We start from the raw sequence: 16703 nt of genomic DNA, 5'->3' as shown, positions 1-16703 counted from the left end.
ACATGAACAAGTTTAGAATTGTTTCTCTTATACTGAAGGCTTGATTTTTAAAATATCTCATGTTCTGCAATTTCATTTGACTAAGGAATTTATCTTTGATCTTCTCCCAGAGTAAGGGCATGAATACTCCCACAGTCATAGTCTATATTTAATTAAGTCTTGTTCTGTGAGCTTCATCAGGCTCAATAATAATAAAATGATTGTATATTTTCTGCTTTCAAAATACATCTTGATAGAAAGTCTCAGATCACCCCGCATGTAGCAAATCTATTCAAACAATTTAAACTGCCACTGTATGCTTGCTTCTCTCTTGGAAATCTACCATTCATACATCTTCATGAACTGTCTTCTCCTCCCACAACCCCCACGTTCAAAGTTTTATATTATAAAACTCCTTGAGAAAGGAGGTTAATGTTGTAGCTCCTACTCTCCAGGAAAGAACTCTGTTCATCTCTGAATAGTTCTTAAGTGTTATTGCTGCTGAGGATTTGGGATTAAAATTATTGGATAGAATGGAGTAAGCCTGTTTCTAGGATATCAAACTATTTGAGGTCAGTGTGATTAACTCTTAAGACACAGCAGTTTTGGTAAGCTTTGGGCTTTATTCTGAAGGCAGTTTCTCCTGGTTTAACTGTAAATTGACTCCTTACTTTATATTCTCTTGTATGTACTACCTTGTATTAATATCTCTTGTATGTAATTCCTTATGTAATATCAGGTTACTGATGGGAGGAACCTGTCAGGGTGGGCTAAGAGATGCATGTGCACGTGCCTTCATGTGTGTGAGAGGAGGGCGGGCATGGAATCTGAGGATAGGGGTGTATCATGGTCAGTGTTCTGATCTGAGTCCTGCATGACTGTCTAATTATGTACACTGAGTCTGCACCTCTTATAGGTGACATTCAGAAACTGTTTTTAATCAGTAGTAAATATGGTACCTCAGAAAGATAAGACAGTGTTTTCCTTTTCTTTCCTGTCTTCATTTTAATTTTATTGTATATTTACTGAAGCTTTACATTGTCAGGGAAAAAAATGTTATTGAGTGGGCCAACTTCTGACTGGGCAGAAATGCTACTGGGGATCTGAGGGACTACCTTAACCGCAGGTTATATGCCAAATGTAATATGCCAAATACTTGGGAACTGTCAGAACAGAGAGAGACCGTACAACTTAATCAGAAAGCCCAGTGGTTGAAGACCATATATAATTCACAGGTGCTACAAAGATCAGCTGTAATAATTGAGAGAAAAGGAGCCTCAGCTGGTGCAGAAAGGGGGCAGAGTTGTTGGTGCACCGTAATTGGAAGTGGTAGCCAGACATTTTTCTTCTCAGTACAGAGGATGATGCTTGCAGGCAGGGCATGTAACCTTTACCTTCTTAATGGTGTGGACTGCAAGTAGGTGAATATTTAACAGATACTTTATATAAATGTAGCTGATACTGTCAGAGTGTTTCCCCATATTATAATTAGTTTTCAGGTAGATTCAATGACAATTTAAATTTGCAACTCTAGTTTATAGATACATCATTGAATAAATATCATCTTTGTCATGTGTTAACTTGGGTTACAGAATAATTGTGGGAACTTTTTGGAAACAATTGAAGTTTACTTAAAACTGTTCTCTGAAGATATATTTTTTAGCCTAGCATTTCTTCTTAAACATTTTAATGACTGCTTGAAAAGAGGTGAATCAAACTCAACTCACTTAATTTTCCAACTTAAGAGTCTTTACTCATTATCAGTTAGTGGGTGTGGAAACAATTTAATAAAGTTTGGGTAATTTAGTTTCAGTTTAAATTCTCAACTGGCAATTGGCCGAAAACTCCCATCTGAAGACGTGAGCATTCAAAAGTCATGTTGTGATTTGGCCGCTGTCTGCTCGACAGAGGAAGGTCCTGCTGGGAGAGCTGTGGAAGAACTGACGGGCAAAAGAAAACCCACGGTAAGCGTTTCCCTTTAACTTACTGCGTGCGTGCGCGTCTGTGTGTGTGTGTGAAGCATACCAACCCATTGTATTTGAATTAAAATTTTAGAGCTTTTAAAATCTAGGACAAAATTAATGCCAAGTGTTTGAATTTATATTTCTATGATTTACATCTATAATAAGATAAGTGTAAGGAATGGTTTTGTAGATAAGAGATTTTTATAATGCTTAATGTTGGTAAGAAAATAATATTAAGTGTGAAAATCAGTTTAACACAGTTTCTTATAGTTCTGCTATAGTTAATCATCATTTAAAAATAGTGTATTTTAAATGTTCCTTGAGTAAAGTTTCTACCAAACTGAGTTAGTTTCATAGCTGCTCCTCATTCTAAGTAAATGTCATAAATTTTGCAGTGAAGTAGCCTGTTGATTCCTGCTTCCATTTTAATTACATTATAAGATGATAGGGAGGAAGAAAGAAAGTATAATATCAAATAATCAAATACACTGAGTCTGACATTAGGCCTTTAAAACATATCATTATTACTATACCTCTGTGGAAAATATGAAGTTCTTAAGATATTTATGTAGCCAAAATAAAGTGGAGAAGCTGTTCATAATATAGCACAGTATCAAATTGTAGTGAAACAATCAGACCTCTCTCTCCTGCCTTTCACATGTTTGCACTGAGAAAATAATTCAAACTTGGCTACATTTTTATGTCCTTCAAGTGACCTTAAACTTAATAGTTTTATCCTCTTTGTGTTTGGCTCCTGTATACCCCTTTATTTGAATATCTGTGTTCTGTCAGATCCATGATTCATTATAGTAACTGTGGGTAGGAGTGGAATTAGTAAATTATAAAGGTTGAAATCTAAAATCAGTGTTTATCAGAGCTTACTTGAGTGTCTCTGTGGACATAGTAGCTTTGTGATAACTGGACAGTGTGATGAAGGCCATATATTAATAATAGATTGTGATTCTGTGCCAGACTTAGAATATTTGAGATTGGCATAGTTTGGGTAATTTTTCTTTTGCAATTAGAGGTGTCAAAATGATGTTAGTTGAATGTGACTGTACTTTCTAGAGCTTAGTAACAAGCATGTCAGGAAGAGCACGTGTGACAAGCACCTCGCACAGCTTCTGTCTCCAAACTCGGGCTGACAGCGAGCCTAGCACCCTGGATGGCAGCATCTGTCCTCCCTCCACTCGGTCTATAGTCAGTCTGCTCTGTGGAAGGAAGATGGTGCGATTCACAACAGAGCCGCTTCCTGACTGCTCTTAAACTTGCAGTGTAGATGCTGATTACAGTGGAGATAAAATTGCAACTGGAACCAATACTTTGGAAAGGTATAAGCAGGTGTGTGAGGAAAGCAGGAAAGCAGGGATCTCATATTTCTTTATTAAGGTAACTGATGACTTGTCTTCTGAACTTTCAATATGTATCATTTATTAAATGAATATCTTCTAATTGAAACATGCAGAAACACTGAATTCTAACCACGGAAATTTTTTTCTGCTGCTATTCTGTTTTCTTAGATGTTCTTAAGAATTTGCAGCAAAGCCTCGTTAAAGTCATGTTCTTATAAGAATTTCATTTTCGAGATTATTCTTAACGTTTTAAGATTGAATGCAGTGAATGATGGCCCTGATTTCTTCAGCTGAATTTAGAATAATTAAAATAGATGTCATCCATGAACTAACCACTGTCCTCTCCTTAGCAACTATTCCATTCTAGTGTCAGGCCAGCACAGGGATTTATTTATCACTCACTTTATATCATTGAGTTGTTACATGGAGACATTGTTTAATGATAGTATGATTTCCTTAATCAACTTTTATCCCTTTTTGAAAGAAATAATTGTAAAATTTGTTTCTTTTATAGCTTATTCTGAAATATGCATATTTATTACATTTTTGAAAATATATATTATAGACCATTTGGATGACTAAACATGTACACTTTTTCTATAGGATACAGTGAGTCTTGTCTAAGGGAAGTGATGTTTGAAAAATGATAAAGTTAGTTTGTTTCTAAGTTAGATCTGTCAACAATAAAAAAAAACACAACTCATTGAAGACTCACTTTTCTTTATTCAGCTGATAATATAAAAGCAGATTAAATCAAAGCATGCAATCTAGTAAGAACCTAAAATCAAAAGGGTCTACTTTTAGATTAGACATGTTCTTCCCCCTAATTTACTACTAAAATATGTAAGCTATTTTTAAAAATTAAATAACTCTTTTTCAAGTGGCAAAAATTCAGGGTAAGTCTGTTGTTAAGTTCCTCCTCAAGGTTGTGATGTTGACTTCAGTCTCTTCAGTGACTTCTATTATAATTTTTCCCTGGGTATACTCAGAAGGAGGACTCCAGCCTCCCTTTCAAGTATTCTGATTTGAAGATCTTAGCTCAGCTGATAAGGCAGTTTGTTTGTCACTGCTGGGAGAAAGATGTCATTCCCATCTTCCCAGGGGGAGTGTCTAGAGGAAAATGATCCTGGCGGGGCAGTGGGCCGTGGGCCTTGCAGTTTTCATGACATCACATTTCTGTGGTGACTCTTTCAGGTTCTATGCAGTGAACTTTCAGGTCCATGGGCAGGTGGAGAATTGGGCATGTAGCCACATAAAGATGTTTAACCACACACTTACATAAACATCACAGATGGAAGGGGATACATAGCCTTTCTTTTACTAAAATGAATGAAAAATGAAATGAATGAAAAGTGACTCTCGTTTCTAAGCAAACAAAAGTCTACTAATAGTCATCATTTTTATAATGAACATAACTGTAACTTTTCAGTTTAGCGAATTGGTATCTGCTAGGTATGTTGTGATACAGTGGCTTCTGTTCGGGTCTACCACTGTCAGAATAAATGATTAGCAGTGGTGTGGAATTGGAAGTTTGAGAAAGGTAAATTTTAATAAAAGTTATTGTTTATAATGGTGGGAAGGAGAAAATCATTTTCAGTTCATAGATGGAAGAAGCTTTTAAATGTGGAAAATAAAATGGAGTACCTTTCAAGATCCACTCTTTTAAGAACCTATGGCAAAAGTTTATAAAGAAGGAATTCTTGCTGATAAAAATCACAAGGATCATTTGAAGAAAAATTGTGACATCTTAAAAATTAATATATTAAATAATGATAAAAATGTATTAAGTCTTATGTAAAATAAATGTTACAAGCAATATTTAGTTGCTACTACTAGGGATCTTTGGGCACCCCAGGTGGCGCTCATGATAAAAAAAAATAAAACAACCCTGCCAGTGGAGGAGACACGGGTTCGATCCCTGGGTCAGGCAATTGCCTGGAGGAGGGCATGGCAACTCTCTCCAATATTCTTACCTAAAGAATCCCATGGACAGAGGAGAAACTAGGCAGGCTGCAGTCAGTAAGGTCACAAAAAGTCGGACACAACTGAAGCAACGTAGCACACGTGTGCTAGGGATCTTTACTAAATGAATGTAATAGATGAAAGAGCATATCACATTCATTCATTCTGTAAATTCTTATTGACAGTCTGCTGTATGTGTCAGGCACTGCACTAGGCACAGGGGGGTGTCGTTATAAATATGACTGATGTCACCCTCAGGTTAGAGTCTGTCAGGGAGGGTAGACATTAACCTAGTAATTACAGTAAAGTTGTGATTTTTTTTAAAAGCATCATTTCTTAAGGATACCTTGAGAATTGATCTATAGTGTGCTCATTATTCAGTTTACTTTCCTTGTGAAATGAGGTTATTCATTTTGACATAAAAATTGAACAGAAACCCTTTGAGAATGGGTCTTAGAAATTAGTAGGGACTTATACTTTCTTGGCTTTTGTATAACTTACTTAAAATAAGGAAACTTGAAGTTTCTAAGGTACCAAGAAATGTGAATATCAGCAGAGCAAACTCATAAAGCCTATCCTGTATGATTACTTAATAAAATTATATGAAGCAGTTTTACATTTCTGAGTTGTTGTGATTGAGGTTGGGCTCTAGAATCAGACCAGTTGGGTTTGACTATTAACTGAGACTTATAAGCTTGCAGCCTTAAACCCCTCTGTGTACAAAGAAAATTTTTTTATTTGTTGATTAATTCAGTTTAATTATCACAATAAGTGCAAGTACTTTAATGAATTATTTTCAGATGAAATATTTGAATTACATTTTAGATAGGTATTTCATAATTTAGTGTCCTTATTTTTGCTTACAATATAGAATTATTTCTTCCATTGTAAGGTCTCAGTAAGAGAGAATTATTTCAACACTAGAAGTATCATTTCCCATGACCCTAATCAGTTGGATAGAATTCATCAACTTGGTAAGTTACTGAACACTTACTAAGCTGTCTAGCACTTGCTGATAGTAGTGTCATGATAGCCAGAAGATTTTATGCTGTCACTGTGCTTAGGCCTTAGGAAGACTAAAACCATGCAAAGAACACTTAGATGTCAAGCCGAAGATCTGAGACCTAATTTCCTGCTCTGCAACTAATACATGGAGGGATCGCAGATATATGAACTACTCTAATTGAGGCTATCTCAGATCTGAAGTCTCCTCACTTTATGTGTATGTGTTATATATATATGTGTATGCGTGTGCATGCATGCATGTGTGTATGCATATATACACACAATATGTATATATCCATTCCATATTATTGCTCTAAATTGAAATGAAAAGCTAAGAATTCATTTAAGCTTTTTATTTTATATGCTGAGTAAAGATTTCTGTCCTACATGGTATTTTACATGATACTGTCAAGTAAAAATACATTATTGATTTTTATATATACTATTTCAGGGCTTCTCAAATATTCCCATATAAATTATGTACTATTCTATAGCTTCACAAGGGAAATGTAAAATTGCTTTAGTCTACCTAATTTCAAACTGATTTCCTTGCTGTAGGATTAAATTTTTTTTCCAGTAAACATTTCTAGCAGGTACCAAGTTATTTTTTACATCTTTAAACTAGCTTTTTATAAACTAGTGTTAAATAATTATAGTAGTGCATAGCAACTCTGCTCTTTACAACAGTATAGGGTTTTCTAGTTATGTAAACTGTGTCATGAGTCCCAGAGTAATTTACTGATTCAAGTAGAGTATATAGCCTTTGAAGGGAGAAGACATAGGCAAGCATGGTTTGTGCCTGTATGTGTACACTTTACCATATGATCTCACTGAATCCTGTAAATACCACCTGTTCCTGCTAAAGGGGAGCGGAGTGGCCAGAAGCTGCTAGTTAAAGGTCCTCTGCACTGCCTAGCTTTGCCTCAGTGTGGAGAACATCTGGGCCCCAATGTGTTCCCAGCCAAGTGAATGTAGGAAGTTGGCTTGTATGTGTTGACCTACAGGTGATATTGTAGTCATAATTAGAAGAATAGGCTTCGCAGGTGGTGCCAGTGGTAAAGAACCTGCCCGCCAATGCAGGTTCGAACCCTGGGTCAGGAAGGACCCCTGGAGGAGGGCATGGCAACCCACTCCAGTATTCTTGCCTGGAGAACCCCGTGGAGAGAGGAGCCTGGCCAGCTACAGTCCATAGGATCGCACAGTCAGACACGGCTGAAGCGACTTTGCACACACATTAAGATTGCCTGCTGCATTTTAAATGTTAAAATGTAACAAGGGCATTAAAAGCAAACTTTTTTGGACAAGGATAGCATTTAAATTTACAAGTTATTTGGAGGAAATACTAACATGCAGTCATATGAAAGAAGTCTTAAGTTTAATAAGAATATAAAACTAATGAAATTCGTGGAGGATTTGCTTACTGTGTTACTATGTTGGAAAAAGTCTTATCCATCACTAAGAGATCATTAATACAGAAAAAGCGAAACCAAGAATTTTAAAAAGATAGCATCTCTAATTGCTGTGAAAATAAGTCAAGTAGACAGTTCTCTCTTATGCTGTAGGGACACTTTATGTGGGGACAGATAAATGGTGGCTGTGGTTCCATGGTGGTGGTGATGTGGTGGAGCATGTGAGGGGCATGTTTCAGGGTATCTCTGCCATACACTTTACCCTTGGAGATTCATTTAAATGTTTGAGGAGCATATAAATTCAAATATCTGTGTGGGTGTTAAAATCTTTCACTTGAATACTTGAGTACCTGCTGTGAGTGAAATATTATGCTGTTTTATATTTTGCACAGTGAAGCTGTAACACACAACCTCCTGTCACTTAGCTGAGACCAGTCAACCTTATTCAGAGAAAAGAATATCAGTTAAAGGAGGGGTCCTTTGAATCGGGATAGTTTTGAAAATGCAAACCCAAGTGTGATATGTACCATTAAAATTAGAAGGCAGCATGAGTTTATTGAGATATATCTGAAAGAGGTAAAATATCAAAATGCTTTGCATTGGTGTACCCAACAAACCATAATATCTTATCTTTGTTTGTTAGATGTACAGATTATTCTGTTTCTCTGATATTTTGTTTCCTAAAGTATCTTTGGACTAGAATTTACACATATATACAGTAACAATATATGCAAGTCAAATTTAGTTCTTAAATGACTATTTTACAATGTGGGTGCATCCATGCCAACCACAGGGCAGTCTGCGCTATCTTTTGCACCTTTGCTTTGTACAGGGTGAGCGTGTTCGTTGTGTGGCAAGGCAGTAGATAATAGTTCTATTTTTACTTAGACTGTGTTTGGCTTAATAGGTGATATTCTAGGGGCCTGGGTTTCTATAATTATGAAAAATTTCAAACATGTAAAGGAAAAGAGACTAGTGTAATAAACTCCCTACACTTGTGGCCCAGATTTAACAATTAGAAATTTTTGCCACAGTTGCTTCATCTACCTCCTCCTGTTTTCTCAACTATTTTGAAGAAGATCCCAGACCTCAAGTCTTTTTTACTCCTACCTTCTTCAATGGTCAACTCTTTTATAAAAAAGGACTTTTTAAAAGTTTACTTTATTGGAGTATTGTTCACTTACAATGTTGTGGTAGTTTCTGTCATATAGCAAAGTGATTCAGTTACCCATATAAATACACGCACATACATACCCACCCACAAACATATATATACACATTCTTTTTCTTTTTCTCTTCCATCAGATATTGAATATAGTTCCTGTGCTATACAGTAGGGAAAGAAAGACTTTAGTGTAACTACAATACCTCTATCACATCAAACAAAATCAACAAAACTTACTTGTATCAGCTGATCCTATGTCCCTATTCAATCCCCCATGCTTTTGATTCAAAATTGTCATATGATATTTGGGTCATTTGTTCAGAATCCACACAAAATCCTTGTCATGTTAGGTTGTTAGGATGGCTGCATAGTTGAAGTCTTTTCTTCCTCACTGCCTACTTCCCTCCCTCCTTGCCTCTCCCTTCCTCCTTCCCTTCCTCTCTTCATCTCTCTTTCCTTCCTGTTCTTGACTCATTAAAGGAGCTGGGGAAGTTGTCCCATAGAATAACCCTTATTCTGGATTTTTCTGGTGGCTTCCCAGTTAATATATTCCATTGACCTCTACATTTCCTGCAAATTAGAAGTTCAAAAGACCTGATTAGATTCAGGTTGAGCTTTGATTTTAGGGTTTGGGGGGGTGGACAGGAATACCTCATACATGAAGCTGTGCCTTTATGCTGAGTCACATCACGGAGCATGTGGTGTCTGCTTGTCACACTCTTCGCAGTGCTAGAATTGGTCACTGCCAACAGCCCAGTCTCTCCATGGAGCCTTTCCCCCTTTCCTCTTGTGGTTTCATCAGTTGCTGATTGTTTCTGAATCAATTCTATCATTAGGGTTTGCAGGATAACAAATATTTTAATCTGCTACACCATCCACATTTATTACTAGAAATTCTTCTAAGAAGAATTTTCCCTTGTAAACTGTGACTTTTGATTTCTCTGAAATAGTTCATCCTAGAAATAAACCCAGTGCTCTTAATATCATCTCTTAAATATCTAGTTTACTATCCAAGAGTAACTTTAGGTATGAAGATCACATAGCACTGAAGTGACCTTGTAATCACAGGATTTTTATAGAGTAAAGATATTTCTTACTTGATTTTTATGAACAGTGTCAGTATTAGGACAACTTTATATAGTTAGCATGTACAGTATTGATCATTTAGGAACTGGGACCCTTTTCTGCCAAGTTCTACTTGGTCGAATATATTTCTCTGTGCTGAATCATGAGTGATTAGTTGAACTTCAGCAAGCCAAACAGTATCACAGGGCAGAGTAGTATTGTATAGGTGGGTAACATATAAGGGATGATCTAATATTGCTAGATTTATAAACTTAAATTCGGGAGCAAAACTATTATTTTTAGTTTACTTAACAACCACCAGTAACTACATTTAATACTGTTAACAAAATAAGAAAAAATAAATATTTCACTTTTAGATGACATGACTGATTAACAAAACCTATGGCAGTCAGCTTTAAAGCCATTTTTATAAACAGGAAAAGTTCTGGATATACTGTATCTTTATACCAACTGAAAAAGCACTGGAAAAAGACCCCACTCAGAACTGTAACAAAGCATGATACTTACCAATAAATTTGAGGATGTTAGACCTTTTGAAAGAAACTTAAAACTTTTAAAAGCATCTTAAGACTTAAATAAATGAAGAGAAACTATGTCTTAATCTTGAGAATTGTTAGCAAATTACTTCACTATAAGTAATTAATAGATTTCTCAGTTTACTAGTGACTTTCAGATTTTCTAGTGACTTACTTTATTTGATAGTGATTCAACAGTGAGGGTAAGTCTCATTCTACTACACACTGGGAAACTTGAGTGGTTATGATGCAAGAACAGACATGTAACTCAGATAGTAGAAGAGAATTCTCTGCCGCTTGCAGATTTGGACAGAAGTTTTCCTTGAGCCCCTGACTTCTTGGTCAGTGAGAGTTGAGAGAAATGCCCTTCATGCTGTGACCTCGGCAAATCCCTGTCCCTCATGACCTCAGCTTTCTTGCCTCCGCGGCCACTGTAATTTCTTTGCCAGTGTCAATACAGATGGAAAATCAGCCCCTTCTACTAGTTTTTTTATTTTTTTGCATTTATTTATTTTAATTGGAGGCTAATTACTTTACAATATTGTAGTGGTTTTGCCATACATGACATGAATCTGCCACGGGTGTACATGTGTTCCCCATCCCAAACCCCCCTCCCACCTTCCACCCCATCCCATCCCTCAGGGTCATCCCAGTGCACCAGCCCCGAGCACCCTGTCTCATGCATCGAACCTGGGCTGGTGATTCGTTTCACAGATGATAGTATACATGTTTCAATGCCATTCTCCCAAATCATCCCACCCTCGCCCTCTCCCACAGAGACCAAAAGACTGTTCTATACATCTGTGTCTCTTCTGCAGTCTCATATAGGGTTATCATTACCAGTTTTTTTAAATGTAGCATTCAGTGAGTTTAGAGACTCAAGTAGGCGCTATAATCAGCAGATTTTATCTTTGGGCAAAACATTATTATCCACATTCTTGTCCCACTTCTACTCATTCTTTACTAAACTAATCCAATTGCCTTTGTTAGAGGGATTCTGAAAAGTGTTTTTTCTGTCTTGTAAAACATGGATTACAGGAGTGTTATAAGGAATCCAAATTTAGTCCCGTGTACTTACAACAACTTAACTATTTTTCATTATAGGAGAGGCCACTTAAAGGATATTCATTCAATGGTATTAGGTAGTGGTATAACTGCAAAAGAGATAAGACAAGAAAAGGCATTCATCCATACTTTATACAAACAGAGGAATTTTTTTTTAAAGTAGCATGGAAAATGCTTTTACATCTCATATGTGAAGCATTAGTAGAACTCACCAAGGTAAAGTATACCCCTGAATATTAAAAATGTTTGTCAGATCAAAATATTATAATTAAAAGGATCACTGAAAATTGTGGAAAATATCTAAAACAGAAGGTACAGAGGAAGTGATAACATATATGACAGTCTCATATTATTGCAGAATTTGCAAATTTAGACTTCAAGATCCTAACATATAAATGAGAAAAAGTATGACAGATTATGAGAATAAAGAAATAAGAGTAATATGAGGGGAAATATTTACCTATGCACTTACCAAAAAACTACAAATTATGACTTGGAAATACAGATTTTTCATTGTATTAAAAGGGCTAAATTTTCTTAAAAGGAGTCTAATCTTGCAAGGTAAGCAGTAACACCAAACTCTTGGGGAGTGATTCAAGCAGGTGTACTCAGAGTCACAGTAATGTTTAAATATTTCACTTGGGAATTTAGGAAATATTGTGCTAATTAAAATTATATATGTAGAAAGATGCCCATTAGAGACTAATTATAGAACATCACTGTAAAATATTGCCTTTTAAAAGTTTTGAAGATTCTAGAACAGCTGTCCAAGAGAACTTTTTGCTTTGATGAAAATATCCTATGATTTACACTAATATCATAGCCACTAGCCACACACATGGCTACTGAGCATGTGAAATGTGGCTGATGCACCTTAGGAACTGAATTTTTAATTTTATTTAACAGCATTTAAATTTAAATACTCATATGGCCACAGTATTGGGCACTACAGTTCTAGAAATGTGGAGAAATGTTAGGTATAAGTGAAAATAAACTAGTAAGTTTCCATACCATGATTACAAGTGTGTATATACTTGCATGTACATATGTAAAGTGGTATCCACAGTTAAAATATCTATGTTAGATTTGAAGGAAATGAGTGACTTTTTAAATGCTAACTAGAAAATCAAGTGAAAATAATGGCAGCACTCCATACTTGTGCTGTTCAATATGGTAGCTACCAGCCCTATGTGGCAGTTTAAATGCAAATTAATTTACACTAAGTAAAAATTAAAACTTCAGTCCCTCAGCCACACTGGTACATTTCGGGTACTCAGTAACTCTGTGTGCTAATGCTTACGTTTGGACAGAGCAGATAAAGAAATCAACTATTGCAAAACATTCTGTTGTAAGTGCTGCAGAGAGAACTGATGGGAGGAATATACAGGAACAAGTCCTTAATAACTTAACTGGTCAGTCAGTTTTGAAGGGCACAGGTGAGTTAGAACTGGAAATGCGAATCAGTAAAAGAGTATAAGGAACAGTATCAGAAGATGCTACTCTTGTAACCCAGATCAGCATCCCACAAAGAACGGGCAGTGGACTAGTGATGGCTCTACTGTCCCTGACTGCCTGCTTCCTCTCAACCTCAGTACTTGCCTAGAACCTTTTATATCCATGTGATACTTCTGTGTCATCTGAGCACATCACCTGTCTTACCTCATTGAGGAAACTGCCTGGAGAATCCCCCTGTGGTCTGAGCTGAGTAATAGCTATGAGCTATGGGAAACATTAGTCAGGATGAAAAAGAGAAAGCAGATTGCTTACGACAGTTGTGTAAGAAACTAAGTCACAATAATAATCTATAATAATCTATACTTGCAAGTGAAATTAAGCCCTGAACACTAAATTTCCAAATGTGGTAAACTTAAACTTCATTCCTCCTGCCTTTGGAGATGCGGCAAAGGATCCATCACCCTCTAATGGGAACCAGGATTTTAAAGAAGCTCCCAGTCAGGTCCTCTGTCTGGGGAACTTATGTCCTCTCTTGACCCTCCTGGGCCTGGGATTCAACCAAGTAGTGGAATCTTTTTCTTTGAGCAGAATTTCCAACTTTATATTTTTCTTTACCCCATTTAAGCTCCTTAGTTCTTTGTAACTGTGTTCACTTCTGTCCCCAAAATTAGTTTCAAAGGTTTTGCAACATGCCAGAATAGAAATATTGTTCTAAATTCAGTGAATTTCTTAAGTTTTGTTTTAAAATTTCTTCCTTTTTTCACATTTAATCCTGATGCTCTGATATAAGATATTATATTGAATTCTTTGTGAAATAGGGAAAGCTCCTTACTACTATAATCAAGGCATGATTATTCAGCTAAAACTTTGTTTTACTGGTAAGCATCAGTCCTAGATTTACTGCCTGTTTTCTTATTGTGGTCTTGGCTGTATGTTTAACAGTTGCCTGTGCCCTGAGGTGAAAGGCCCTATGGGCACCGTTCCATTCTACAGTTGTAGAATTTGGGGTCAAATGAAATCACATATTTTGTAATAGTTTGTTCTTCTAGTAGCTGCATTTTTTCTTTCTTTTGAGTGGAGTGTAGTTGCTTTACAGTATGATATGGATTTCTGTCATACATCAACCCGAATCAGCCATGGGTATACAAGCCTTGCATTTTTATTAAAAAACATATACAACATATACATATTTAGTTCTTTATCAATATGATTATTGTATCTGTTACTGATTTCAGCATTTCTTCTTTTTCTCCCTAATTTATCAGATTTGGAAAGAGTTGTAAAACTACTTGAAGGAAATCAATCTGTATTCTTAGTAATAGTCTGTGACAGGAAAGCAAATAAATGAATAATACTCAGCATTTCCTGTTTAAGTTTTGGGTTTTTTTGAGATTAAAGAAAACATATTTACTTGAAATATATATATGAAAATCGTACTGATAGAGTGGCATCTTCCGATTTCATTTTAAAATTATGCTAATGATTTACTTAAGCATAGTTATGCATATGTTGATAGATAACTGTATTATCACTTGGTTTATGTAGATCTCTTCAAAAGATGAAAAATAATTAATACTAAATTATTAAAAAGGCATGTTTCCTTTCACTTATATTAATATTCTTAAAATTGATATTGCATAATGTACTGTGAATGTATAATGTGTGATTTCCACCCCTTTTCAGGAATTTGGCTTGAAATAATGTAACATTTCCTCATAAATATTTTAAGATACAACATTTTTAAAACATTATATTCTTGTTATTTAATATGTGTTTAGGAATGTTGGTGTTGTTAATATTGTTTTCAAATAATACAGTTTCAAACTCCTTAGAACACTTGTAGGCTTCTAATTGTTTCATTTGTGTAACTTTCGACCTTGAGAATATTGGCTAATTGGTTAATACTCTTTCTACTTACCAATTTTATTTTTAGTGCTTACTATGTGCCTGGAACTATTTTAGACTGTATAGGTAATTAGTATAAAAAAGTAAAAGCACCCCAAATCCTTCTCCTCCAGGAGCCCACATTTAGTAGATTGTTTCACGTATGATTATGTGGCATTTAACTCAAAGGGCCACTTCTCTGTTAATTGTCAGGAAATGCATGTCATCAAAGAGAGAGGCAGGACAAAATTTGTTTGTTCTTTTTAACTCATTGCTTTTCAGTGAATTTAGCTCTCCTGAGTATTTTAATGGCATTTACGACTGTGATCATTTGACAACCTAAAGTTTTTCTGTATTTTTCTCATCTCCCAACTGTTAGTTCAGTGCAGAGGAAGAAGTTGAACTAGTCACTTAAGGTTTAGGGTTCAAAGAGAAGTCATATTCTTTAGGGAAAATACTTTTTGTGAAAGAAGAGAATATGGCTTTTGGAAGACTCCTGATTTTATCTAATTTATTTCTTCAGAGCCTTCCATTTGTATTCTAGATAGATAAACTTGAACCACATGGCAAGATCTCAGTGTAATATTTGACTCTTCTCTTCTCTTCAGGAAAATCTTAAACTTCCACCACCAGAAGATTAAAAGAGTTCCCTCCTGCACCGGGAAGGCTCTGCAGGTCTTTTCAGTGTTCTTGGAGGTGTGGGCTGTGAGCCCTGGTCACTTTGTGTCAGCCTCCTTGTTCTCTAAAGGTAAGCACCGAGGCTTCTGCAGGACTGGCTTTGGAATGCTCCGTGGAGGCCGGGAGACGCCCCTCCCTCTCACACAAGAGGGGCGAAGGCCGCGCCTGTGGGCGGAACACCACACACACTGTCAAGCAGAGACGGTTCTCCTTGTTGAGAAGTGCACATGTCTTAGAGATGCGGGGCACTTTTTGTTTTGTTTTCCAAAAATTCCACTTAACAGTAAAACTTGTCTTCCACTTCTGTCTGCATTTAAATCAGCTTAATAGCTACCGTCGTTGATCCTTCATCAAAAAGTCTTCTTGGATGTATTAAGATTGGCATTCAAGAATTTTGACACAGTGACAGCATTTAAGTAGTCTGCTTAAATTGATGTAACCAGCTTTGAAGATTTGCTTTTCATGATCTTCTTGAAGCTTACCTTTACTTCAGAGAAAGTCCCTCAAACCATTTTTTGAATCTCTGCTAAGCTTCAAAAAGGGTGAAGGCAAATGTCTTCTTACTCTTTAATAGGTATGTTTAATAAAATTCATGTCAGATCGTAACAGGCCATCAGGAGACCTAATGTCTACAGAATATTTCAGATTGTAATCACCAGGACACTGGTATTGATAATGAGTACTTGGTGCTGATGAAGAAATTAAATATCTATATCCAATTTTATTCATCTTTTTTTAAAGCTCTTAAAATGATCTTGGAAACTTTAGTTCTAAAAGATTTGAACTTTTTATGAGCTATCAAATTTAGGAGAAATCTGCTGATTTTTGTCTGGTTAGCCCTGTCTTTGGTTTATGATAATTTTATTTTCTTTTCAAAGCAATTGTTCTTCCTATATCTGTGTAATAAAAAGATATTAAGAAGGGAAAGTACACTTTGTGTTTGCTGTTAGAATGAGTAAAAATACGACTGAGGCCTTTTATGAAAAAACCTTGAGTATCAATTTTTGTGCGTGTATGTAGTTGGGGAGTTAGAACCAGCCTTGCTTATTATAACTACAGGCATCTTTGAAAGATTTAAATCTACTTTGGAGATGATATAGGTTATAGTAGTGAAAAATAAAGGTTACTAAGAATTTGGAAATAATCTCTATATAATTTTCTTTTGATTTTTAACTTGGCAGAAC

The 16703-nt window shown here is 35.8% G+C and overlaps 1 protein-coding gene across 5 annotated transcripts in view; it reads left to right on the top strand.

The window, feature by feature from the left end:
• The window catches only part of ZEB1 (zinc finger E-box binding homeobox 1), a 199333-nt gene that overhangs the window by 47017 nt on the left and 135613 nt on the right, over positions 1–16703 (top strand). For 2 of the 5 annotated variants that reach the window (XM_065921218.1, XM_065921217.1), the window contains exon 1: positions 15450–15589. The exons of the other annotated variants lie outside the window; for them this stretch is intronic. The gene's annotated coding sequence lies outside the window, so the exon portion shown is untranslated. Of the gene's footprint in view, positions 1–15449; positions 15590–16703 lie in introns of those variants that run through there. 5 annotated transcript variants of the gene reach the window in all.

Source organism: Muntiacus reevesi, chromosome 2 (genome assembly GCF_963930625.1).
Source record: "Muntiacus reevesi chromosome 2, mMunRee1.1, whole genome shotgun sequence".
Classification (NCBI taxonomy): domain Eukaryota; kingdom Metazoa; phylum Chordata; class Mammalia; order Artiodactyla; family Cervidae; genus Muntiacus; species Muntiacus reevesi.
This window is presented reverse-complemented; position numbering and strand designations above follow the sequence as displayed.